Source organism: Lissotriton helveticus, chromosome 1_1, assembly GCF_964261635.1.
Source record: "Lissotriton helveticus chromosome 1_1, aLisHel1.1, whole genome shotgun sequence".
Taxonomy (NCBI): Eukaryota; Metazoa; Chordata; class Amphibia; order Caudata; family Salamandridae; genus Lissotriton; species Lissotriton helveticus.
Genome location: NC_136057.1, coordinates 866,906,611 through 866,934,042, shown reverse-complemented (window position 1 = coordinate 866,934,042; position 27,432 = coordinate 866,906,611). Strand labels below are relative to the sequence as shown.

The 27,432-nt window shown below is 44.6% G+C and overlaps 1 long non-coding RNA gene across 1 annotated transcript; it reads left to right on the top strand.

Moving 5' to 3' along the window:
- Window positions 1-17,957: 17,957 nt before the first annotated feature.
- LOC144771077 (uncharacterized) lies at window positions 17,958-26,041 on the top strand. Its single transcript, XR_013599097.1, has 3 exons — window positions 17,958-18,081; window positions 25,013-25,088; window positions 25,994-26,041. It is a non-coding gene; the product is annotated as an uncharacterized LOC144771077 (long non-coding RNA).
- The last annotated feature ends 1,391 nt before the right edge of the window (window positions 26,042-27,432 follow it).

Sequence of the window (27,432 nt, the reverse complement as noted above, 5' to 3'; positions counted from 1 at the left end):
CGGGAACGACTCTGCAGGAATCCACCCCTCTGGAAGACAGGCTTCTGACTGAACATATGACCCACAAAGCGACCTCCTACACATACCGGAAACTAGTTAACAACCTCCCTGACATGCTGTCCAAATTACGTTCGAGTTGGGTGTAGGATATTGGTGACCTTGACGTCTCGAAATGGCAGGAGGCTCTCGCGTCGCCGCTTGAATCGGCGATTCCTTCCAGACTTAAACTGATTCAGTTGAAAATACTACACCGCACATACTACTCCAGAACGGTCCTGTACAAGATAGGGAGAGCTTCACACGAGTACTGTCTCCGTGGGTGCGGGGACTGTGGTCGATTAGCCAGGTACCGGGCGGCAGTAATGCAAACTATTTCCCAAACTACGGCTGTCTCCCTGCTGCCCGACCCTCGCCGCTGTCTGTTGAACATATGGGATGCAGTAGACTTAACCCATCGGCAGCAGGACTGGGTCATGTTGGGAATGATGGTTGCGAAACGCAATATTGCTAAACTGTGGGGTTCAAATGTACTACCCGCATTGAGAGACTGGTGCAGCGACATGGATGAAACAATGGTGGCTGAGAGGGCGGTGTTTGTCCATCGGGATGCCCTAAAAAATGGGGACAGATCTGGGGGCGTGGAACAGGTTCAGGGGAAACATCTGTGAGCCGCCGCGGGAGGACTCGGATGAGTGCCTTTCGGACTAAGGATTGGCCCTGAAATATGGATGTCAGTGGTGGTATATCCTGTGGTTTTGAAACCCGCCCTGCTATTAAAGGGTGCGGTAATGCTAAGGACGGATCTGTGGTTGCACAGATAATGCTAACAATGCTAATATTATGAGCATATGTCAAGTCACCTTCAAAGATCGAAATGTTTATTGTGCCTTTGTGTTAACGAACAGTTTGGTTTAAAAAGTAAAAACGTGGACCTAAGCCATTTCGTATAACTGTATCATTTGCATTACGTACGAATTGTTTTCATTTGCCGCCGGGCCCCAGGGCTAACGACTACAGGGCTGTGTCAACCTTATACCGATAATTTGCTAATGTTACTATTGCGGCCGGCCCCAGAGGTTGTAGGCCCTAAGCTGTGTTATGATGGTACTGTGCAATAAAGGTCTTTAATAAAAAATAAAAAAAATAAAAAACGGGACAAATCATGGGGAAAGACCAAATATCTTGTCTACAAGGCGCTAGAAATACTACGCCCGCACAGAAAAACTCAATCCAGAAAGAAGTAACATTAAGTCCATCAAACTCCGAGTGTCAGCCCGGTAACAATTAGGACTGGTCATGGGTGTCAATGGCCCTGTGCAAAAAATGTACCTGATGAATATTCATGGACAAAACTTGATGACATCGCAGGGGAGCACTCAGGCGCAAACAACGGGGACAAAATTAAGACCTGTTCAAGAAACAGTTACGATTTTAGAGGAACGGGCCAGGACACAATCAAGATCTGTTCATGGAACATCCACGGTTTTAAAGAAATGGGCCAAGACCATGAAACCTTGTATTTTTCCTGCAAAACCAAGATGCTCTAAGAAACATGGAACATGAAACAAACCTCAATTCTGGGTTATACAGAACTTCACATTTTGGCAGAAACATTTTCTAACTTTGGGAACCCATGGGGGGACTATCAATTTATGCTACAATAAAACATGTCTGGTCAACAGAAGAATTAGATGCCTGGACATAATTGGTTGCAAGTATTAGAACTCACTGGTAAACTTTCGGATGTATGACGGTACAACGCGTACCGTCACAACGCATCCCTTTACCACGCATCCCTTACAACGCAAGTCGTTACCACGACTTGCGTTGGGGGGCGCGGATTTCGAATAGTATAATTTACTATTCTAACACCAGTCCCCGTGGACCCTAGGGAAGGTGTTTGGATAGTAAATTTACTATTTTTAATCCTTTAGCGCCCTCCAGCGCAAGTCGTGGTAACGACTTGCGTTGTAATGGATGCCTGCTATAGATACCGCGTTGTGAAAACTTCGTGGTAAACGATGTTTACCTAAACTTTCCTCCAACAAGACAAGTTGGCATTTGATACTTATCAATGTATATATTCATCCTGAGAAAAATACGAAGAAAGTAAAATTCCTTACCTTGGTGAACCTGATAAAGGTGCTGCAAAGGATCCACAAACATATTTGTTGGACCCGGCCTCATGGCGTGGTCCTACCCCTCCCGCATGGCGGGCCACGGACGACACCAGCCCTCCTCCGGACCTCGGGCGGCCCCTTCGGCCCGACCCCGCACGCCCCAACACCACCGATCCGGCTGCCATCCCGGATCCCCATCACCAGCCTGGCTCCGGCGTAGGCCTATCACGACCTAAGCACGAGGCCGTGCCCGACTCCATCTTGGGTCCCCCACGTCACAACCACGTGGCCTCGGCCCAGGCCCAGGCCCCAGCGAAGCCCCGACATCGAGGCACCAAGATCCTCCCAGGTGGTCGAGTGGCCACTCGACAGATCCCGGAGGGAGAGGAGTTTCGATGGCCCTCCAGCCGTCCCCGGACGCCTGGTATCGATCGCCCTCCGGCCTCACTGGGCGCTGGCTCCACCCCCCTGCTGGGTGTCTGGACACCATCATCCCGGCCCCTCTGACCCCCCAGGCAGGAGGGTCCGGACATCAAAGGACCTCCGTCCTATATCTGGGCCAGCCCCGGAGTAGGACGTCAGTTGTATCTTGCACTGGAAGCCCTACTGACGCTGTCACGGCCGACACCAGACGAACTCATCCTTCCTGTAACCCGTCGTCCATCTGAGAGCCTGCTGGCGCTGCCGCGGCCTACCTTGCTGAACCATCTGAGAGCCTGCTGGCGCTGCCGCGGCCTAACTTGCTGAACCATCCGAGAGCCTGCTGGCGCTGCCGCGGCCTACCTTGCTGAACAATCCGAGAGCCTGCTGGCGCTGCCGCGGCCTACCTTGCTGAACCATCTGAGAGCCTGCTGGCGCTGCCGCGGCCTACCTTGCTGAACCATCCGAGAGCCTGCTGGCGCTGCCGCGGCCTACCTTGCTGAACCATCTGAGAGCCTGCTGGCGCTGCCGCGGCCTACCTTGCTGAACCATCCTGTAAGCCTGCTGGCACGGCCGCTGCTCGAACCTCTCGGAACCCCCCAGCTCGAGGATTGAGAGCTGTGCGCAGGGTATCCCTTCCTCCCCTCAGACGCGAGACTGTCCCGCTACCTCGCCCCCTTTTCGAGACTTTACGGATCCCTCGATCCGCCTGTATATACTGCCAAGAATCCGCAACCCGTATTCCTTATAAAAGCTTGAGAACTTGACCTCCTGTGTGGTGTCCGTTTGTAGTGTTGTGATTACTCTGCTGTACGATCCTAGGAGAGGGCCCTCCCCCAGGAGGCCTCTCGGTAACGCTCGGCTACGTCTTGACGGAGAGGTGGACCTAGGGGTGGTCAGTCAGACATCTTCTGCCTCCCCCGGGGTCGCCTTTCTAACATTGGTGGCAGCGGTGGGATCCGAGCCCACGTAGATCGTATAGAGAGTGATTCACTCGCTACCAAGAGAAACCCACTGCGACCATGAGCACAGAATTCCAGAAGGAGAAAATGGAAGACTACAGTCACAAGGAGCTAAAGCAATTCTGCAAAGACCTAGGCATCGCTACCTCTGGCTTAAGCACCAAAGAAGACTTTAAATCGGCCCTACAGGCATGGGTGGACGCCAGCGAGGCGCCACCTCCGAGTGAAGATAACCTGGGCCCGAACGGACGTCCGGAGGCTGAGGTGAACCCAGCGGGAGGGAGACCCGCAACCCCAAACACGGGCCTCTCCCCCGAAGACGCCCGAGAACGAGAGAGGAACCGGCTCCACGAGTTGGATCTGGCTCGACTCCGACAAGAAGGAGAAATCCAACTGGCAGAAAGGAAGCTAGCCCTCGAGGAAAAAAAACTCATGCTCGAGCACGAGCGCGTCCTCAAAGAAATAGAACTCAAAGCCAAGGCAAACGAGTCTGCCCTCGCCGGGAGTAAGACCTCACCCCCGCCGGTGGACGCGAAGGTGCACATACCCAAGGATGTCGTCAAGGATGTCGTCAACGACGACATCCAACAGTGGTTCAAAGCCTACGAGGTCGCCATGGCCGCCCATGGCCGCCCATCGAGTACCCCTCAAGGACTGGGGCGCCGGCCTGTGGGGGAAGTTTATCAACGAAGGGAGAGACGCCTTGCTGGAGCTCCCTGATACCGAGAGGACCTCGTACGAGCACATGAAGACCGCCCTCCTCACTCGCTACGGACTCACCCCCGAGATGTACCGGCAGCGATTCCGAGACTGCAAAAAAATCCCCGGTACCACGTGGGTGGAATACGTGAACTATTACAGTAGAGCCTTCGAGGGGTGGACTCGGGGCTGCCAGGTCACCACCTACCAGCAGTTGGTCGACCTCATTCTATGGGAACATCTGTCCAATAACTGTTTCATCGAACTTCGGCAGCACCTCCTCGACAGCAAATTGACGGAGCCACGAAAACTCGCTGTCGAGGCGGATCGATGGGCGAGTACCCGAGTGCCCCGGAGCACGATGGGAGACTACGGCCGGGGATCCCCGGGGAACCACTGACCACGAGGCGGCGGGGTAGGCCAGAGCCGGGGTCGAGACGTCGCCCAGGGGTCCTCCCCTACCTCCACGTTGCCCTCCCTGGGCCGGAGAGGGGCCCCCCCAGCCAGACCGGGGCCCCGCCCAAAGGTTACGTGTCATAGGTGCCAGCGACAAGGTCATTATGCGAATTACCCCCTCTGCCCGATGAACCAGCGACCCGGCACCACCGGGCCCCCAGCCCGCCAGATCGCGGCGGCTGCCCTGGGTGCAGAAAGAAGTGAGGAAGAGGACGACGACCACGAACAGGCCGAGTGGGAGCCCGCCGCCATGACCTTGGCATGCCTGGGTACCCACGACCTGATCCCTCGAGGTCCGATCCCCGGCAACACCCAGAAATACCGCCAGTGGGTCACCATCAATGGTCGCCGGACCAAAGCCCTCCATGACACCGGAGCCAGCGTGACAGCGGTCCGCTGCCATCTGGTGACCCCAGAACAGATCCTTCCGAACGTCCTGTGCCTAGTCCGGTCCGCAGATAACTCAGAGACTTTGTGCCAGATGGCCCGCATCCCCTTCGAGTGGGGAGGAGTGTCGGGCATGCTGAAAGTGACTGTCCGCGACGATGCCCCCGTGGACTGCCTCCTTGGGAACGACCTGGAAAGTTCCCCATGGGCCGGCGTCGAATGAAGAGAGCACCTGGGGATGCTAGGCCTTCCCGAGTGGGTCTGTGCGACCACCCGCTCCATGTCCGCCCGAGCCTCCACCCCCGCGGGGGGAGCTCCGACTGAGGAACCCGAGTGGCCCGCACCTCCACCACCCGTCGTCCCCGAGGACGCCGACCCCGAACACGGCCCCCAAGGGCCCAACCAAGAAGACCTCACCGAGCTCAACCACCTCCCAGAACTCGCTCAATGGCGCCAAGAAGGTGGCCCCACCCGCGAACAGTTCCGGCAGGAACAGAAAACCTGCCCCTCCCTCGAGGGGATTCGACAGCAAGCCGCTACTCAAGCCGCTGGAGACCCCGTGGGGTCCCACTGGGTCTATTGGGACAACGACCTCCTCTACAGTGAGCAAAAGATTGCTGAGCTAGGGGCCGGCCAGGTACTGGTCGTACCCCTCCGATTCAGAGACTTCCTCCTGAACTTAGCACATGATGTGCCCCTCGCCGGGCACCTGGGGCAAGACAAAACCTACAGCCGCCTGGTGACCCATTTCTACTGGCCAAGAATGCGCACCGATGTGCATAACCACTGCCGAACCTGCCCGACCTGTCAAGCCAGCGGGAAGAGCGGGGGGAAAGTCAAAGCCCCGCTCCAGCCGTTCCCCGTGGTGACCACCCCCTTCGAGCGAGTAGGAATAGACATCGTAGGGCCCCTGGACCCTCTCACCTCGCAGGGACACCGCTTCATCCTAGTCCTGGTGGACCATGCCACCCGCTATCCTGAGGCCATCCCCCTCCGAACCATCACGGCCCCCGTGGTGGGCCGAGCCCTCATGAGCATCTTCTCCCGAGTCGGCTTCCCCCGAGAAGTCGTGAGTGATCGGGGCTCCAACTTTATCTCAAAGCATATGCGATCCCTATGGCAACAGTGCGGGGTCGCCTATAAGTTCACCACCCCGTATCATCCCCAAGGAAATGGACTAGTGGAACGATTTAACAGGACACTGAAGGGAATGATCAAGGGCCTCGAAGAGCCCCTCCGGCGCAAATGGGATATCCTGCTGCCCTGCCTCCTGTTCGCCTACCGAGAGGTACCCCAGAAATCTCTGGGGTTCAGCCCTTTTGAACTCTTGTACGGACACCCGGTTCGAGGCCCCCTCAGCCTGGTCAAGGAAGGCTGGGAGACAGCAGTTCGAGATGCCCCGCTGGATGTCTACCGGTACCTCCTGACCCTCCGCAATCAGACTCGGAAGTTCCGGGAACTTGCAGAGGCCAACCTCGAGGCCAGCCAGGAGGAGATGAAACGCTGGTATGACCAGAACGCCTCCTCCATCGAGTTCGAGCCGGGCCAGCAAGTCTGGGTCATGTCCCCGGTTGAACCGTGTGCCCTCCAGGACAAATGGACGGGGCCCTTCAAAGTGGTGGAGCGCAAGAGCCCCGTCACCTACCTGGTAGACATGGAGTCCCCCAGGAACCCCCTCCGGGTTCTACACGCTAACCGGCTCAAGCCGCACTTTGCCCGCACTGAACTGAGTCTGCTGCTGGCGACCGATGACGGAGCTGAAGACGACTCCGAGGCACTACCGGATCTCCTCAGCACCACCGAGAAAGACGGCTCCTTCGAAGGGGTCCGGCTCTCCTCTACCCTGACCCCAGAGCAGCAACAAGACTGCCGGAAGATGCTGGGGCAGTTTGCGGATCTGTTTTCCCTCATGCCGGGGGTCACCCGGTGGTGTGTCCACGATGTGGACACCGGAGACAGCCCACCTGTAAAACACCGAGCTTTTCGAGTGCCCGACCGGGTTCGGGCCTGCATCCAATCAGAAGTGGCCAAGATGTTGGCCCTGGGGGTAGTCGAACCCTCCAACAGTCCCTGGGCCAGTCCCGTTGTCCTGGTCCCTAAGGCCGCCTCCCCCGGAACAGCTCCAGAGCTCCGGTTCTGTGTTGACTACCGGGGACTGAATGCAGTCACCAGGACCGACGCCCATCCCATCCCCAGGGCGGATGAACTGATCGATCGCCTAGGGGCCGCCAAATACCTCAGCACCTTCGATCTCACGGCGGGGTATTGGCAGATCGGCCTTACTCCTGGTGCACAAGAGCGATCGGCCTTCTCGACCCCTGATGGCCACTATCACTTCAAAGTGATGCCCTTCGGCATGAAAAATGCGCCGGCCACCTTCCAGAGACTAGTGAACCAGGTGCTGGCCGGACTAGAGGAATACAGCGCCGCTTATCTAGATGACATTGCGGTGTACAGCCTTCAGTGGGATGAGCATCTGACCCACCTCTGGCAGGTCCTGACGGCCCTCCGGCGGGCCGGACTAACCATCAAAGCCAGCAAATGCCAGATAGGCCAAGGGTCCGTCACCTATCTGGGACACCAAGTGGGGAGCGGCCAAGTAGCTCCCCTCCAACCAAAGATAGACGCCATCCGGGCCTGGGAGCCCCCGGTCACCCAAACCGCCGTCCGAGCCTTCCTGGGGCTCACCGGATACTATCGGCGATTTATAAAAGACTACGGGAGCATTGTGGGGCCCCTTACAGAACTGACCTCCAAGAAATTACCCCAGAAGGTGCATTGGACCCCCGCGTGCCAAACAGCCTTTGAGACTTTAAAGACTGCCATGTGCACCGCCCCTGTGCTCCAGGCCCCCGACTACAGTAGAGAGTTTGTAGTCCAAACCGACGCCTCGGAGCACGGCATCGGGGCGGTCCTGTCCCAAGTTAACCCCGAAGGAATCGACCGGCCTGTGGCCTTCATCAGCCGACGCCTACTGGCAAGAGAACAGCGATGGAGCACCATCGAGAGGGAAGCCTTTGCCGTGGTGTGGGCACTCAAGAAGCTCCGGCCCAACTCTTCGGCACCCCCTTCCGAGTCCAGACCGACCACCAGCCCCTGCGGTGGTTAATGCAGATGCGGGGAGAGAACCCGAAACTGCTGCGCTGGTCCATTTCTCTGCAGGGGATGGACTTCACTGTGGAGCATCGCCCCGGCAACGACCACGCCAATGCTGACGGCCTGTCCAGATTCTTCCACCTCGGCGAGGAGAATCCCCAAGAAGATGGGTGACTCTCCCCTGCCTTCAGCTGGGGGGGACGCGTGTTGGACCCGGCCTCATGGCGTGGTCCTACCCCTCCCGCATGGCGGGCCCCGGACGACACCAGCCCTCCTCCGGACCTCGGGGGGCCCCTTCGGCCCGACCCCGCACGCCCCAACACCACCGATCCGGCTGCCATCCCGGATCCCCATCACCAGCCTGGCTCCGGCGTAGGCCTATCACGACCTAAGCACGAGGCCGTGCCCGACTCCATCTTGGGTCCCCCACGTCACGACCACGTGGCCTCGGCCCAGGCCCAGGCCCCAGCGAAGCCCCGACATCGAGGCACCAAGATCCTCCCAGGTGGTCGAGTGGCCACTCGACAGATCCCGGAGGGAGAGGAGTTTCGATGGCCCTCCAGCCATCCCCGGACGCCTGGTATCGATCGCCCTCCGGCCTCACTGGGCGCTGACTCCACCCCCCTGCTGGGTGTCTGGACACCATCATCCCGGCCCCTCTGACCCCCCAGGCAGGAGGGTCCGGACATCAAAGGACCTCCTTCCTATATCTGGGCCAGCCCCGGAGTAGGACGTCAGTTGTATCCTGGACTGGAAGCCCTACTGACGCTGTCACGGCCGACACCAGACGAACTCATCCTTCCTGTAACCCGTCGTCCATCTGAGAGCCTGCTGGCGCTGCCGCGGCCTACCTTGCTGAACCATCTGAGAGCCTGCTGGCGCTGCCGCGGCCTAACTTGCTGAACCATCCGAGAGCCTGCTGGCGCTGCCGCGGCCTACCTTGCTGAACCATCCGAGAGCCTGCTGGCGCTGCCGCGGCCTACCTTGCTGAACCATCTGAGAGCCTGCTGGCGCTGCCGCGGCCTACCTTGCTGAACCATCCGAGAGCCTGCTGGCGCTGCCGCGGCCTACCTTGCTGAACCATCTGAGAGCCTGCTGGCGCTGCCGCGGCCTACCTTGCTGAACCATCTGAGAGCCTGCTGGCGCTGCCGCGGCCTACCTTGCTGAACCATCCGAGAGCCTGCTGGCGCTGCCGCGGCCTACCTTGCTGAACCATCTGAGAGCCTGCTGGCGCTGCCGCGGCCTACCTTGCTGAACCATCCTGTAAGCCTGCTGGCACGGCCGCGGCTCGAACCTCTCGGAACCCCCCAGCTCGAGGATTGAGAGCTGTGCGCAGGGTATCCCTTCCTCCCCCCAGACGCGAGACTGTCCCGCTACCTCGCCCCCTTTTCGAGACTTTATGGATCCCTCGATCCACCTGTATATACTGCCAAGAATCCGCAACCCGTATTCCTTATAAAAGCTTGAGAACTTGACCTCCTGTGTGGTGTCCGTTTGTAGTGTTGTGATTACTCTGCTGTACGATCCTAGGAGAGGGCCCTCCCCCAGGAGGCCTCTCGGTAACGCTCGGCTACGTCTCGACGGAGAGGTGGACCTAGGGGTGGTCAGTCAGACATCTTCTGCCTCCCCCGGGGTCGCCTTTCTAACAATATTAACCTGATTATCTCAGGAGATTTGAAAGGTAATCTCATCATGAGTAAACAGAACAGAAGGAAGAGGAAAGACGACCCAGGAAACCAATTAATAAATCGAGAGTTGGAAGCACTAGGCTTAATAATCCTGAACAGAAACGTAATAGGAGACAGACCAGCTGCCATTACGCACCTGAGTGGAAATACACAATCAATAATTGACTTTACCTTTGCTAGCAAAAACCTTATCCACACGATTGATTCCTTTCTAGTCTGTCCACGTACCAGAAAGCGATCATTTTCCGCAAATCGTGAAGATTAACATCAAACTGTTTCAGTTACGAAAATTAAAGACCGTAGTTCAATAACCAGAACAGTATAATTTGAGGAAGCTAAAGTGGTGAGGATCAGACACTAAGGCAATCATGGATACAATTCAAGATCACGTGAACCAAACGACGACATTGAAAGAATAAGAAATAGTAATCAATTGGGAACACTTGGGTCAAGTCCGTATACAAAAAAATTCCCAGTCATTCCGAGACGCCAGAAGAAATAGAAACCAGGAATGAACCATGGTTTAATATTCAGTTGCGTTACCAGAAAAGAAGGATCGCAAGAGAATTCCGACTTCAGGCAGTCGCCACAAGAAAGGGGATAAAAATAGACAAGGAAATGCTGAAAAATTACAAGGAAAAATGCACGGAAGTACAAGGAAACCATCTGGAACAAATTACTTTGGGCAAGTAAATTGCCAAATAGCAGGGAATTCTAGGTAATGATAAATAACTTGACTAAGGGACAAAGGGCCATATGTATCAACAACCTGATTTGCGATTCTCAAACAGCGATTTTTTTGAAATCGCTATTTGAGAACCGCAAATAGGGATGTATGTACAAAATCGCAATTTTTTTTAGATTTCTTAGTATTCCTTAATTGCGATTAGCAAATTGCGAATCACAATTAAGGAATACTTCCCCATTCATTTCTATGGGCTAGGAGGCCCATAGGAATGAATGAGAAGTTATTCTCAATTTGCGATTCGCAATTTGAGAATCGCATATTGAGAATAATTTCAAGGGTGCAGGGGTGTCCAAAGGACACCCTGTTGCACCCCTGAAATTAGCATGGGTGCACATGTGGCGCACATACATGCCCTAAGGGCATGTATGTGCTTCACATTGCACTTTGAAAAATGCAAAAAAGTGCTTTTTTCAAGGAATTCGCAAATTACCACCAACTTGAAGTTGGTGGTAATTTGCAATTCCTTAAGACCAATTTGCATTTTTTTAATGCTGCTTACATTGCATTTAAGGAATCGCAAAATTTGTGAATCCTTAAATACAATCGCAAAATAAGGAATCGCAAATTTTGCGATTCCTTATTTTGCACGTAGATTTCAATAAAGCGCCTTGTTGTTGGGGAACAAGAGGTCCGTGGCTCGTGTTCGTGTGCTGCTCGTACCTAGAACACCCCTTGAGCCTTGAGATATATATATATATATATATATATATATATATATATATATATATATATTACCTACTGGCGGTCGCCAGTAGGTATATATAGTTAGGATTTTTTCTCTATGGGTTTTTTGAAAATTCTATGTCTAATAACTTTGGCGTTTGTGGACGGAATTGGCTGAAATTTTCTGGAAAATGGAACATTTTGTTTCTGAGCAGCCACTGGAAATTTGGGGGGAGTTGGTCCAGGGGGGGCCGAGAAAAAAGGGGGGTCCCAAAACGTGTTTTTAACATTGAGTTTTCCATAGGGCGGTTAGCCTCACTTTTAGCCCGAACGGCTGAATGGATTTGCACGAAACTTGGCAAAATTGTAGGGACTGGTAGCCCGATGTGCCTTTTCTAGGTCTCAATATATGTGCTTCAGTGGATTTTGAGAAATTAACGTTCAAAAAAAGATATATATCTGTAACAGCGGACCAGGCAGCGCCCCGGTACGCGTACTTGACGCGTAACGGAACTTCGCGTAGCGAAGTTGATTGGCTCTCCGGTGTCTGTCAACATTCTAAACAGTCCGGAGCGGCCGCCATCTTGTCTCTCGGTAGGATCGAGAGACAAGAGGAGGTCAAAAGCGAAGGGGCAAATGACCTTAAGGGGGCATAGTAGATACTCCCTGACCCCCTAGGTTTGATGTGGAGGCTTTAAAGGGGCCCCGCTAAGCAAAAAAAAAAAAAATTTTTTTTTGTTTTTTTTCGTGGTTAGCGCCCGGTACGCGAACCGGGAAGCGTACTGGGGAGCGTATCACAATAAAAAATGAATGATAGACTTTTCAAATGCTGTATGTTAATTGATTGTTGGTTTTGTTGATTATTTTTTTTTTTTTAAAACTTTTTTTATTGTGTTTCATAATTTATTAAACTTTCTAACATTTCATTGTCAGAAATTTCATAATCATGGAATATAGATTGTAGTCTCTGAGGTTGTAAAATTTCCTCATTTGCAAGGAGGTTATCTACTGCTTGCACACATTGCAGTAGTTCTTGGTCCCATGTTTCATCCATAAATTCAATCTCATTTGGATCAATGATTTCTGTGTTGGACTCTGGAAGGACAATTTCAAATGAAATGTTTTGTTCACTTTCCATTTTTCCTGAAATTTGCATAAAAAAAATATATATTAGTAGAGGTAGGGCACTGTTGGGATTAATTTTAGATAGGCAGTTTTTATCAGAGAATTTATCTTTGGGCAGTGTATAGTATCAGAGTGGAAGTAGGAATATAAAAAAGTGTATCTAAATTTATAAGTACTACAGAGGGATAGTATATAACTAACAGAAAAAGTTTGCCATATTAACTTAAAGTGCACAATATACTTCAGTTTTAAAAATAACAACTTACCTCTAAAAAGAAGTTGAAGTTATTAATGAAAATCCAAATGAAATGTACACCAGGAAGTAGTAGTCAAAATGGCTGTGTTTCCTTCTCTTCCTTTATATATATTCGGGTACATAACCAATCAAATATCATGTAAAAAAAGTAGAAAATGAAAGTAACATTTTAATTGGTTGTCAATTCCAACACTTCAGATGTGTTTTGTGAAGTAATTTACCTCACGGTATTTAGAGAGGACTACAGGCTAAATGGCTAAATGGAATTCCAATCAAATTTGTGAAAATGGTAGGGATTGGTATGTAGTATGAGCTATTCTATATTTGGTGAAATTGTCTCCAGTGGCTTTTCTGTGAACTACTTTCCCACCTTTTTTGATGGTGTGCTTCCCAGGAAGCGACCCGGTACGCGAACCGTTGAGCGCCTCGGTTCGCGGACCTTAAGCGTTCCGGGAGTCCATCATTTTGTGTTTCGGTCGAATTATGATACAAGATGGAGGGCAAATAATGTTCAGAATGGGTAGAAGGGGGCACGGTAGACTTATCTTGACCCCCTAGGTTTTGTGAGGGTGGCTGAGGAGGCCCATATGTGCGGAAAAAAAAACATTTTTTTTAAAAATTTCGCGAGGTTAGCTCCCGGTACGCGTACCGGGTAGCGCACCAGGGAGCGTATTTTGTTGAAAATTAGTGAAAATAGTTAGAGTAAAAAAATAATTGTGAGTGATTAGATGTAGGGTAGCTCTGAGAAGAGCTTTTGGGTTTATGGTACATTTAGGTACTTATAAGTAGGTACCAATGCACATTCTTAAATTCAGAGTGAAAACTCTGTTGCCCTCATCTGAGAAGTGAACTCCATCTCCTCTGTAGATATCTTGCATGTAGTAACGCAAGTTATTGTTGTACAGGGAGCCCATTCCATGGTCTCTCATGTAAGCTGAAACAGATTTGTTTACATGCTTCCTCGACTTCTCAATTTGTGGACAAAATTGGTTTGACCACCTCCATTTCTGTCTTTGGCATATATTTGAATATACCAAGGCAGTCTGAGGAAAAAGTGCCATTAATTGCTCAAAGGTGTCCTTTAAAAGCATTTCCAGACCTACACCAGTCAAAGTGCCCAAGTCATTACCTCCACAGTGCACAATTAACAGGTCAGGTTTTGGCAAATGCATAAAGGTTTTCACCAATGGTATCAATTGGTGACATTTTAATCCTCTCTGGCCAAACCACTTAATTTCCACATCTTGTAAATTGAGGTTAGGTAAATTTCTGCTTTCAACGTACCTTTGAGCCCAGTGAATATAACTATGACCAACAATCCAGACAGAAAACATGGTGAGAGAAGGTTCTCCTGCAGTCAGATGAAGTGTGGCAATGAAATGGCAGTTGAAAAAATGTGAGTTTGAAATGAAAAAAACTGTGGAGTTTCTGTGTTCATGAAGTAGTAACAGTGATTGGTGGATTTTGATTGATGAAAACAGAAAGTTAGGGTGTAGAGATGTGTTCTTTGAAAGATGTATTTTGAGTGGTCAATAAAAAATCATTAAATGAAAGAAAGCACTGGATATGCAGGTGCACTGAGAGTTCAGAGTTCAATTGCAACATTGTTGTGTGAATTTGCAAACACCAGAGTTTCTCCAAGAGGTGGTTGCTATGGAAAATAGGCAGAAAGGGCAGAGGGGGAAGGGTTTTCATTTGAAAAAAAGTGAGGGAAGAGTTTTGATTGGGTGACATGAGAAATATGTGTGAAGAATTACACCATTTCTGTGCTTTTGATAGCTGCAGACTCTGGAGTGCATACCTTTTGCTCTGCTGAAGACAAATTGGTGTGTTTCTGAGACTGTTTTCAAACTCAAAGTATTTGCTAAGGTGAGAAAATATTTCTTTACTTTAGATAGAGAATAGTGTGCTTTAAGGAGAAAATTATGATTTATGTGGCGCAATTTGCTAGTAAATATGCTCTCACATGTGCATGGAAATTTTTGATTTTGAATGTTTCTGTTATATAGCCATGTTAAAAGTGACTCAACCATGCTGGAAAGTCAATCAAAAAATGATTTCATGTATTTTAATGACATTTTAAGTCATTTTCTGATGTGCAGTGTTTAGAAATTATGATTTGAAAATCGTTTTTGTGGAAAAGGAATTGTTTTTAAAATCATGACAAGGAAATAATGGTGTATGGTTATTTATAAGGCAATTGATTGTCCTTGATGTTATTTTTCTCATTTTAGTGTAAGACCTTTCTCTGTGGCGCAAATTGCTTGTAAATATGCTCTTACATGTGCATGAAAATTTTAATTATCAATGTTTGTGTTACATAGCCATGATAAAAGTGAACCAACCATGCAGGAAAGCCAATAAAAAAACGCTTTCATGTGTTTCAATGACATTTTAAGTCATTTTCTCATGTGCAGTTTTTTGAAATTATGATCTGAAAATCGTTTTTGGGAAAAAGGAATTGTTTTTAAATTCAAGAGAAGGACATAATGGTGTATGGTTCTTTATAAGGCAATTGACTGTCCCTGATGTTATTTTTCCCATTTTAATGTCAGACCTTTCTTTGTGGCGCAAATTGCTTGTAAATATGCTCCCACCTGTACATTGAAAATTTTGATTTTGAATGTTTATGTTACATAGCCATGTTTAAAGTGACCCTACCATGCAGGAAAGCCAATCAAAATACGCTTTTATGTGTCTTAAGGACAATTTAAGTAATTTTCCCATGTGTAGTGTTTTGAAGTTATGATTTGAAAATCGTTTTTGAGGTAAAGGAATGTTGTTAAAATTTATGTTCGCCATATGCCCCCAAATTTCTTTCTCAGGGTTGCAGCAGGGTGCTCTTGAGACACCCCTGCACTTTTGGAATAAATTCCTAATTTGTGATGAGCAAATTGTTAATCGCAAATTGCACCTTCATTTATATGAGCCTCCTAGCCCATGGAAATGAATGGGTAATTTGCAATTAGCAATTTTCTCATCGCAAATTTGGAATGGTAAAGAATCGCTATTTATTCCTTAAAATTCGCTTTTTTGGAAATGCAAAATAGTTATATGATACATATGGCGGTTGATGTCTAACAAGATAAGAAGCTTATGGATACATTTATGATGACTGGTGCAATGAAGTAGAAATCACTTACTTCATTGGTAGGCCTTTACAATAAATTATCTCCTCTGTATTCTTCATCAAGCATAACTTTAATCTGCAATCCTGAGTAGGCCTCACCTTAAACAAACCTCTGGATAGGCCACATCTTATTGTCATCCTGATTTAATCATTTATAATTCTAGGGACAGATTTATGATAGGTGTATACCTCTTTTGTGCCACTTAGAAAACATTGTCCATGGGGAAATGAATTAAAATGTCATTAAGACACATGAATGTGTTTTTTTTAAACGTTTGCAATTTTTTTGGGTCACTTTCAACATGGGTATGTGTCTGAAACAGTCAAAATCTAAATTTGCAATGCACTGGTGGGAGCATATTTACAAGGAATGTGCTTCATGGGGAAAGGTCTTATAATGTAATATGGGAAAAATGACATTAGAGATACTGAAATGCCTTATAGAGAAGCATACACCATTATGTCCTTGTCATAAATTTGCAAACCATTACTTTTCCCCAAAAACGATTTTCAAATTATATTTAGAAAACAGTGCACATGTGGAAATTACTTAAAATGTCAATAATTCAAAAATTGTGATTCCTTAAATGCAATGTATAAAAAAAAAATATGTAAAAAATGATATTAAGGATTTGGAAACTACCACCAACTTGTAGTTTGTGGTAATTTGCGAATTCTTTTCAAAAAGAATTTTTTTTTTAAAAAAAAAAAGGTCCCATATGACGCCCATACATGCCATTAGGGCATGTAGGTGTGCCATGTGCTCCCAAATTTCTTTTTCAGGGGTGCAGCAGGTTGTTCTTGAGATACCCCTGCACGCTTGAAAAAAATCCTATTTTGTGATGAGCTAATTGCTAATCACAACTTGCAACATTAATTCCTATGAGCCTCCTAGCCTATGGAAATGAATGGGTAATTTGCAATTAGCAATTTGCTCATTGCAAATTAGGAATAGTAAAGAATCGCTATTTATTCCTTAAAATTTGCTATTTATAATATGTAAAATATTTTGATGATACATATGGCAGTTCATCTGTAACAAGATAAGAAGCTTAGGGATAGATTTATGATGAGTGGCGCATCCCCAGGGATGTGACAGTCATCCTGCGCCACTGTTCCGCCACCCATGGTGTGCTGCATTTACAATGCGGCGCAGCATGGGGCAAAAAAGGCACAGATGTGTGACGCATCTGTGCTGTAAAGGTGGCGCATTGCTGGAGTTGTATCGTAAGTGCGATGCAGCTCCAGCAAGGATCAGGGGTGCCCCATCTATACAATGCTGCGTCAAGACCTATGCCAGCTTCAAGCAGGTGCAGGGTTTTGAAGCAGCTTTCTCCTATCTGATTGTAAATGCGGCACACCATGGGTGGTAAAGCAGTGGTGCACATTAACTGGTGCATGCCTGGGGATGTGCCATTTAATATAAATCTGCACTTTAACATTTGAGTATGTGCAGGGGACACAGAGTCGTTGAGGCTTATCCAAGGTTAAGAACAGATGAGTCCTGTCCAGTGAAAAATTAGACATAGGCTTCACCTGCTCAGCATCGCTGGACATGGCTAAATAATAGCTGCAAAATGTTACTCTTGTTAAATAATTTTACTATTATAATCTGTGAGATTTGTCTCTTACTCTGCAACATCTCATTGTTGTTGTCTTTCTTTAAAGATAAAGACAACCTCAACATGAGCGACAATCTGCAATCAGTTGATTTTGACCTCATCATTGAACTTGTAATTGAAACATCAGTGGATGTTGATCCATTGGATGATTTAAATCCTGAGGATGAAGAAGAGCGTGATGAGGATGCAGATTTGTCCGAATTATATGATATAGGATGGGAAGATGACCTGCTTGAGCCTTTGGAATTATAAACATTTATTTTTAAAATTTATAATGAATAAAAAGTAAAAAGGTAAACCGTTTAATTTAAAAATAAAGACACCTTCAAAAACAGGTTATGTGTAGTGTCTTCAATAAAATATTAAAATATGCTCATAAAATTAGATCAGATTCACATATAAAATAGCATAGGTAACATAAATATAAATCTCATTTCTTTTCTGCTACTTCTGTATTGTAAATTTGCAAGGACTAAAAAATCTTCTATTTAAAATGTCAAGTAGTGTGTTATGTTTTTGATCACTATTACTGATTTACTGTTTGATAATATTTTTTTATTAACATTTTTATTATATTTTTCCTCAGATTCAACTATGCCTACAAAAATAAGAGAGATGAAGGCTGCAAAACGTCAAAGACAGCAGGAGAAAAAAAAAATGCAGCAGTCCTCTAACAAAAAGATTTCTCAAGCGATGAAGAAAGCACCGGGTAAGAGCTCTAAATATTTCATAAAAAATATTTCAAATAAAAAAAATATTAGTACAGAAAATGTTTCAATCCATAACAACACAAGTAAATCAAATGGAAAGAAAAGGACAAATGAAAATGTTACTGCTAGAGCAAGAGATAAATCTGTGCATGATAGTAGAAGGAAACAACAGTTTACGGAGATTCGTAAACGAATGTTCCGTAACAGGATAATTGGCAATTTGTTAAAAAATATTAAGAAAGGTCAACAGAAATTAGTTTTTTATAGGAGAAAAAAAAAAGTTGAGAAAGTTATTGATCAGGCTTTTGAAATTAAACGTAAGTTATTTATTTTGATAATCAATAGAATTAGGAAGCTAAACAAGGCAATTTTTGATTTCAAAAGAAATAGTAGATGGAAGAGAATAGTTAATCGTAGTAATTTTTGTGAAGTTTTTTCTGGAGAATGGATACATAGTTCAAGCTGTGAGGCATTTTTTAATGAAGAGAGTTATTTCCAGGATAATGATTTGGTGCATGCAGTTGACATCAGTGGTCGTGCTTATGAAGTGAAAGATGGTTGTCCAGTTGAAAAAGAAAAACTTGTGACAACAGAGGCAGAAGAGTTGTTAGGTAATGAGGTTTTAGGAAGACGTGCTAAGGGTCCTGTGTACACCTGGAAGTGTAGTAGTATTTGCAGTGTGCGACAGGATTCTATCAATTTGCTTTGTGATTTTGTACGGTCATTTAACAAGAAAAGTTTGAAGCAGAAAATGAGGTTGTTGCAAGAATTAGATCCTTGCAGAGTGAGAGAAGTGACAGGTTTGCATGGTCATTCACTGGCTTGTCTTTCCAGGAGAGTATGCCAGAGTGTTTTTCATCATTTCAGGATGCTAGCAGTGCATCATAACAAAGTGAGGAAGTTAGTTAGACTGTTGTATTATGCTAAGAGTCCAGCAATTATGCTGAAACAATTATGTGCTGCTCTTCTGCATGGTTCTGAAATAGATGTGAGGAATATATGTGAAGAAATTGAGTTTTGTTACTTTGGAAGTAAAGAGGAGAATGTTGAAATTGAGCAAGAAATAGAGGGTCATTTGGAAGATACTGTACATGTTTCCAGTACAGATAATTTCCAGAGGGAAATTGCGACGTTTGACATGAAATCAAGTGAGAGGCCTAATTTCACTTGTGTGTGTTGTCGACGCACTTATTATAAGAATCAGACTAAGTTAGTGGATTTATATGCAAAAAGTGAAAGGGAAAATAATAGTGAATGGAAGGATTTTGCAACATACTTGATGGTAGAAAATTGTTTTGATTTGGGATTGGATCAACGTGTGTGTACTTATTGTTGTAACAAATTAAAACAAAACCAGATGCCTGCTAGAGCAGTTCATAATAATCTGGAATTGGTTGAGATTCCTTCTGAATTGAAGGACTTAAATACTTATGAATCTATTTTGATTCAAAGTATCCATCCCTTTCAGGCTATTGTAAGAATGGAGCCAAAGACAGGGAAATTGCCTCCATCAGATTTACAGAGAGGATTAAAGGGAAGAGTTGTTTATTTGCCTCTAGATTTGAAGAAAAACATTAACACAATTGGAGTAGAAAAAGTGGAAGAGGAACCTCTGGTTATCTTAGTTAATGGGGTTCCGACAAAGAATAAGAAAATATGGCAAGATTTAGTAGATGTTAGGAAAGTTAAAAAGGCAACATTGTATTTGAAAAAAAATAATAAATACTATAAGAATGTATATGTTGAAGAAGAGGAAGTAAGTGAGGAAGAGGATAGCGATTTGTGTGCTGGTCAAATTGAGAAAGTAGAACTCTCTACTAGTGAGGAAATATATGAACATTATAGTGTTCATCCTTTGCATTCAAAGGAAGTCATGGGGAATGCTATTGAGTTGTTTCAAATGAAACAAGCCAAAGGGAGTCCCATTAGTGTTTGGGAGCAAAGTTTGGAAGCTCGGTGTTTCCCACAGCTTTTTCCAACAGGTCAGGGAGGAAGATATGATGAGCGACCTCATCAAATTCCTGCTTCTGAATACCGGACTTTGCGATTGTATGCAGGAGATGCTAGGTTTCGACAATGCATTCCATATTTGTTTCATCTCCTGTTTGAAAGCGATCTGTCTGGACTGTCATATGCAGTGAACCACATCTTGAAAAGTGGTATACACATGCAAAACATCTCGGCAAGTGATTTTATGGATAAAGTGAATGTCCAAGATAGTATTTTGGATTCTCACCTGATTAATCTCATGGCGTGTCAGCGTGGTACTAATGAGTACTGGTACCGTCGTCATGGTGATTTAAAATGTATGCTGAGGAACTTAGGTACTCCCACATGGTTCCTCACTCTGAGCTGTGCCGAGTATGGCTGGGAAGACTTACTTGAATTTCTACGAGAGGCAAATGCTAACGTAGAAAACATCGAATTCAAGACACCCGGAGAACTGTGCTCTTTGGATCCAGTCAATGTATGTAGGTACTTCAATCATAGATTTGAAGCTATGATGTCTTTCATCATGAATAAGAAGAATCCACCTCTTGGAGAGGTGTTGGATTTCTTCTGGAGAAAGGAGTACCAAGCAAGAGGTGCTCCTCATATACATATGTTGCTGTGGATCAAGGATGCACCTAAATTTGGAACGGATCCAGATGACTCAGTGATGAGTTTCATCCAACAGTATTCTACGTGTGCTGTTCCAAACGCAAAGGAGAAGAAAAGCCTAAGAGAAAAAGTTCTGCGTTTCCAAAGCCATCGATGTGGAAAGTACTGCCGTCGTAAATTCCGAAACAAGGACAAGTTCTACACTAAATGTCGTTTCGGCTATCCACGACCGGTGATTTCTAAAGGAAGAGTAAACAGTTTGATGTCTTCGCTGCGACACAATGTCATGAAGAAATCACCTAAAAACACTTACAATTTGAAGAGGAACGAAGAGTCCAAGTACATCAACGACTACAACCCGGTGATTTTGTCCATGTGGAATGCTAACATGGATATACAGTTTGTGGCTGATAACTGTATGGCTGTGGCTCGGTATGTGACGTCTTACATCACCAAAAAAGAGAAGACAGAATTGAAGGATATGTGGGAGGACATTTCCCATGAAAAGAGCCTCAGCAAGAAGTTGTACAGTTTCAGTCTGAAGATGTTGTCGCATCGAGAAATCGGAGCGTATGAATGTTCTGACCGGTTGTCTTCAGCAAGTCTCTATGCCAAGTCCAGGAGTATCGTTTGGGCGAGTCTTGGTCTTGCTGCAACGCGTAATCGAGTTCTCAAACCTGTGCGGGAAATTGAGTATTTGGCGGAAAAGGAGCCAAACAGTACCGACATTTTGAAGACCAACATGTTGGATACATATTATCCAAATCGAAGCAGTCACCTCGAGAATGTTTGTCTGTATGAGGTTCTGCAAAATTACATGTTCAAGAGGAACATCAAAGAAGATACTGAGAAAGGAGTGTATGCTGTAATAGGAAGTGAGGGATGTCTGGTGAAGCAAAGAAAATGCCACTTGATAAACCATCGAAAATTGAGTGGCGAATCTCCTGAAAAAAAGGAGTTTTTCTATTTAGCACTTTTGCAACTTTTCAAGCCTTGGCGTGCAGAAGAGGAACTGCTTGGAGATTTCCTCTGTTATGAAGACTCTTTCAATGCCGCCAAGGAGACCATAGAATGTCCTGCTTTTCCCAAATATGTAGAAATGTTGAATGCGGAAATTGAGCAGGAAGCAACAATTGCAGCCGAGATTGCCAGAGACAGTTCTCAGGACAGTCAGAGTTCTGCTTCATTGAGTCAGGATCCACTAGGAGGACCTCTTATTGAAAATGAAGCTGCCACTGCTATGAATGAGGTGGAAAGAGCCATGGCACATGCTCAAGAGGATGTGGTTAACTTAGAAGAGTTGGAAAGGCAACTCAACGTTGAGCAGAGGAAAATATATGACGAAGTTACCATGCAAATTGATCATGGATTAAGTCATGATAAGAAAGAGTGCTCATGTACGTCGTTGAAGCCTGTCCGACTGTACGTGAGTGGAGAAGCGGGAACTGGAAAAAGTTTCCTCATTAAAGCAATTTCATGCTATTTGCAGGAAAGGACAGAGTCATCGCTGTCTTGTGTTGTCACTGCTCCAACTGGACTGGCAGCACATAATATTAAAGGGATTACTTTACATCGTTTACTGATGCTGCCAGTGGAGCATGACAACAAATTAGAATATCACAAGCTATCTGGAGATGCTTGTTTTGAAGTTTCAAGAATCTTGAGGAAAATGAAACTTCTTATCATTGACGAAGTAAGCATGGTTTCCAATGTCATGCTTGCCTTTGTGCATTTGAGAATGCAAGAAGTTCTCAAAACAGAGTATGATGTGTTATTTGGTGGCAAACACATCATTGTTTTCGGAGATCTTCTGCAGCTGACACCAGTGAAAGGGCAACCTGTGTTCAAAATGCTCACGCATGAAGATACCAGGAAGTGCCTAGGCAGCATTGGCAACGTCAATATATGGTTAAACTTCAATTATGCTGAACTGCATGAAAATATGCGTCAGGCAAAGGATGAAGTTTACAAGACTATTCTACAAGATGTTAGAATTGGAAAAGTGACCGAGCATGGAAAAGAAGCTTTACATGCACGATTACTGTCAAATTTATATCCAGAACAAGATGTTGTGCCTGAGAATATTTTTCAGAAAATTACTGATAAGAAATCTGGAATATGTTTGATGCCAACTCTTGCAGAATGTGCCAAATTTAACAACAAAATGTTGCATTTAGAAAAGCAAGAGATTGTGAAAGTGGAAGCTATTGATAGAGTACAGCATATGGGATCAACAATTATTTTGTCTGAGAATCTGAAATCAAAATTGGATTCATTAGAGAAGACTATATCTAAAACTGCAGGTTTTGAAAAGACTCTGAATGTGTGCTTGAACTGCCGTATAATTTTAAGAAGGAATTTACATGTTGAAAGAGGTCTGGTAAATGGATCAATGGGTAATGTTGTTGATTTTGTGAAATACAGAAATAGAGATGGAATTGAATTTTTAAAAATTAAATTTGATGGCATTGAGGAAGTACAGCTAATTGCTCGTTGTTCTGCTAGATTTTTGCTTGTAAAAGACTTATATGTTCGCCGTAAGCAGTTCCCTGTTTGCTTGGCATATGCGGTGACAATTCATAAATCGCAAGGTTTAAGTGTAGACACTGCATTGGTGAATATTGGCAGTTCTGTGTTCAAGGAGGGTATGGCATATGTGGCATTGTCACGAGTTAGAACTTTATCGGGATTGTACTTGATTGAGTGTGATGTCAGAAACATTTGTGCAGATCTAGATTGTGTTAAGGAATACAATAGGTTAAGAAGAGAGTATGCGCCACATTTGCCTCAGTTTCCTTTGTTTGAGAAACGTCTGGTAGGCCGGAAACGAAGAAATGAGAACAATACTGGGGAGGTTGTAGCAAAAAGACAAAAAGTGAATGAACCTAAAATTACAAGCAGAAACAAAGAGGATTCTGTTGAAGATGTTGTTGGTTTTCAGTTTGAAAACAGTTCTGGTGTCAACTGCTATGCTAATGTAGTAATGAATGTTTTGTTTTCTCTAAAAAATGTAAAAGAAGAGATTGTGGTCAATTCTGATCAAAGATTTTGCAGTTTGTTGAATTCTGTGTTAGAGAAATGTAGCACAGATAGAACAAAAATAGAAAGTGTGTCTGAAATTCGAAACCTGTTAGACAGATGTTCAGGGCAAACACAATTCTCTCAAAATATTCAGCAAGATTGTCAGGAGTTTTTAATGTATATGCTTGATGTATTACATGCTGAAGGTGTAGATGTAGATCAGCTGTTTGGGCTTTCTTATCAATGGCAGCATGACTGCGAGAACTGTATGGTATCAAGTACTACTAGTGTAGACTCAGAAAGATTTATATATTTAACTTTGCCAGACAGTAAATCAGTCTCCTTTAATAAGCTAGTAAACGCTGCTAATCACAGCATGGAGTGTAGCCAATGTAAATCTGAAATGATGTCCACATTATTTATACGAAAATATGGCCAGTACGTCATTTTAATGTTCCAACGATGTAGGCCTGATGGAACAAAATTGACAACTTTAATAAAAAAATTTGTAGCTTCGCAGTTGTCAATATCAGGAAGGACTTTTGTAACTACAGCAATTATATATCATGACGGCCCTTCAATATCATCAGGACATTACACAGCTTATTTAAAGTCTAGAAATGGATGGTCATTCTGCAATGATTCTGTTTTAATTTTCAAAAAAAAATTGCCGTATGACCTTAAAAACTCTTACCTGGTGTTTTTAAAACCAAAATTTTAGGAAAATAATCTCGGGATATGATCTGTGGAATTTCAAGAAGTTCTAATGGCTCCTACACAATTTGGCCTTGAGGATAAGTGTAGTTCAGAGACATAACTTCTAATCAAAGGATTGGACATTATGGAGATGTATGTGCACTTTAAATGAGTTCAGAAAAATTGTTTCTTTTCATAAGCTAATTGAAGCAGCCAATCAAAACATGGAGTAGAGGGAATGTAAGTCTGCAATGCTGTCTACTGTTTTACATTGCTTTGTGATTAAAAGTGATGTAGAGAATTAAATAATTGTAGTACTCATAGAGGTAGTGTAAGTCTGCTTCATATTAAGCAGTATCAGTGTCATAGGAAATGTAGAACATGACTGACCAAGAAGGGGAAGATATTATTATTCCAGGATTGTGAAAATGATCTTCAACATTTTAATTCTGAAAGTTGCGGAAATGCCAAATGATGGGATTGGCTTACAAGAAATCCAAGAGTTATAAATATCTCTGACTAGATTTGGCCTTGTGGAAAATAGTGGTAGAGAGCAAGAAGTCATTTATTGCATGTAACGTGTTTTTAAAAACGATGGAGCTTTTCTTTCAGAAAGTGGCGGGCTGAAAGTAATAACAGCACAAAAGAGTGTAAGCTGTTTATAGGACATCCTTGGACGTCATGGAAAGTAAGTTAACTTTAAGGAGTTCTGAATTTTATTTTCTGATGTTGTATGGGTTTTTTAAACACAATCATTTTGATTGTGTTTTTTTTTCCCCGCTGTTACATGATGAATACCTTCAAGTCACTGTTTTTAGTGAATTTTGATACATTCTGAGAACAGCAAAAATAAACCATTTAACATGTATAATTAATTCTGTACTGTTTGCATTTATGATGTATATGTAGAACTGTGTAGGAGGCATGGAGAAGGTGAGTTTTCTGTAAGTGTTAAATTTATTGTATGCAGTGCTGCACTTCTACGTAATCTTTCATATGCTGGACTACATCTGCACAATGAGATACCTAAGCAAAGGAAACACAAGTGATGTGATTGTGAAATGAGCAAAATAAATTGCACATATTTCAATTACATCACTTGAGTTTCCTATCATTACGAATCACATTGTGCAGATCAAGTTTAGGTCTGTCCAGGGAAACATAGGAGGTTTCTACTTTGTTGAAGAGTGCAGTGGACATGACTCACTTCATTAGTAGACTTTCACAGATATTATCTCCTCTGTACACTTCAACAAGTGTAAATCTCATCTTGAACTCTGAGTAGGCCTCACCTCAAACAAATCTCTGGATAGGAGACATGTTATTGGCATACTGAAGCGACACTTTTCTGAAACAAGAGCAATGCAAAAGATGCACCATGTTTTAAGATAGTCCTCACTTCATCTGCATCAAGATACTGTTAGTTTAAAATGTATATCTTTAGCATTGTGTAGAGGACCTGGAGAAGCAGAAGCTTCTGTCAGTGTCAAAGTTGTTGAAAAACTATTTGTCCTTCAATATTTTCCCTTGTCTTTTGTAATTTTTAAATACATATTTTAATTTTTTTTTAAATGTTGGTTCTCTCTTTCACAGATTGAAAGTATAGAAATAAAATGTGATTAATTTAACAGCAATTACAAGGTAAATAGTTGTACTCTTTTCGTTACATTTCTATCACATTCACCTACTATTAGATCCACTGCTTCACTTCTTTAATCCTCAGTTTCCTGCCTTTGCTACTTTCCTCATTCCTTTCTCTATTACCTATTTACTCAACTCCTTCCACTCTTTTTCTCAGTCCCTCTGTTCTCATAGTTTCTCAGTCTTGTTCACTCACTCCATCTCTATTACTCTTAGTGTCTGTGAATTACTTTCCCAACTTTTTTTTTTTGGGGACCGCTTCCTGGGAAGTTGCCCGGTTCGCAAACCAGCAGCGTTATGGCAGTCCACCATTTTGTGTTTCGTTCGAATCAAGATACAAGATGGAGGGCAAATAATGTTCAGAATAGGTAGAAGGGGGCACGGTAGATGTATCTTGACCCCCTTGGTTTTCTGAGGGTGGCTCAGGAGGACCATAGTTCTTCACTCTTGTTCACTCTCTCTGTTTCTATTAATGTCACTGTTTATGACTGATCAAAAAAATGTTTTTTAAAAAAGAACAGTAACTATAAGGGAAGGAAATAGACAGTTATGTTAAAAGAAAGACAGCTAAAGGGAGTAAACTAACGATACTGTTACCTACAATCCACTGCTGTTGATGTTACTGACCATGTCATGAATGATGTAATATGTGAAATCATCAACAGTGGATTGTAGGTAACAGTATCCTTATTTTACTCCCTAGAGCTGTCTTTCTTTTAACATAACTGTGTATTTCCTTCCCTTATAGTTACTGTTCTTTTTAAAAAAATATTTTTTTGGTTAGCTTCCGGTACGCGTACCGGGTAGCGCTCCGGGAGCGAACTAAGAGAAATACAGGTTGGCAGAGTTCCAAATTTTCTACTAATTTTTTTATAATGGGGAGTTAGTTCTGAAAAGAACTTTTTTTTTTATGTTTTTGTTGTTTTATATTTTTTTTAGTATTTTTTGAACATTTTTTTACTTTTTTTGTATTTTCTGAACGTTTTTAAAAAATTTTTGGTTTTTTTGGGGGGGGGGGAAACAAAAACGATCCATTATAAAGGGCTCAACAGGAGCAAAAAAAAAAAATGAATTTATTTTTTGGTGCGTTTTGTGCAAACATTAATATGATTTTGAATTGCTCGCAAAATCAAAGTGATGCTACTTTCTCTGTAGCAGATGAAAGCGCCACATTCCACGCACACTTGTTTTACGTGACCAAACAACATTTGGATGTTTGCAATCACCTCCCTCGCCTCTGGTCCCGACACCTCTGGAACCACCGATCTTCTTGCCATTTGGAGGGGATGTTGTTGTTGGTCACGTAGCTGGGCAGCACTATAGTTATTTGGGTGCCACCTACTCATATGCCGATGCATAGTATGATTCCCATAACTATATTTTTTATCGGT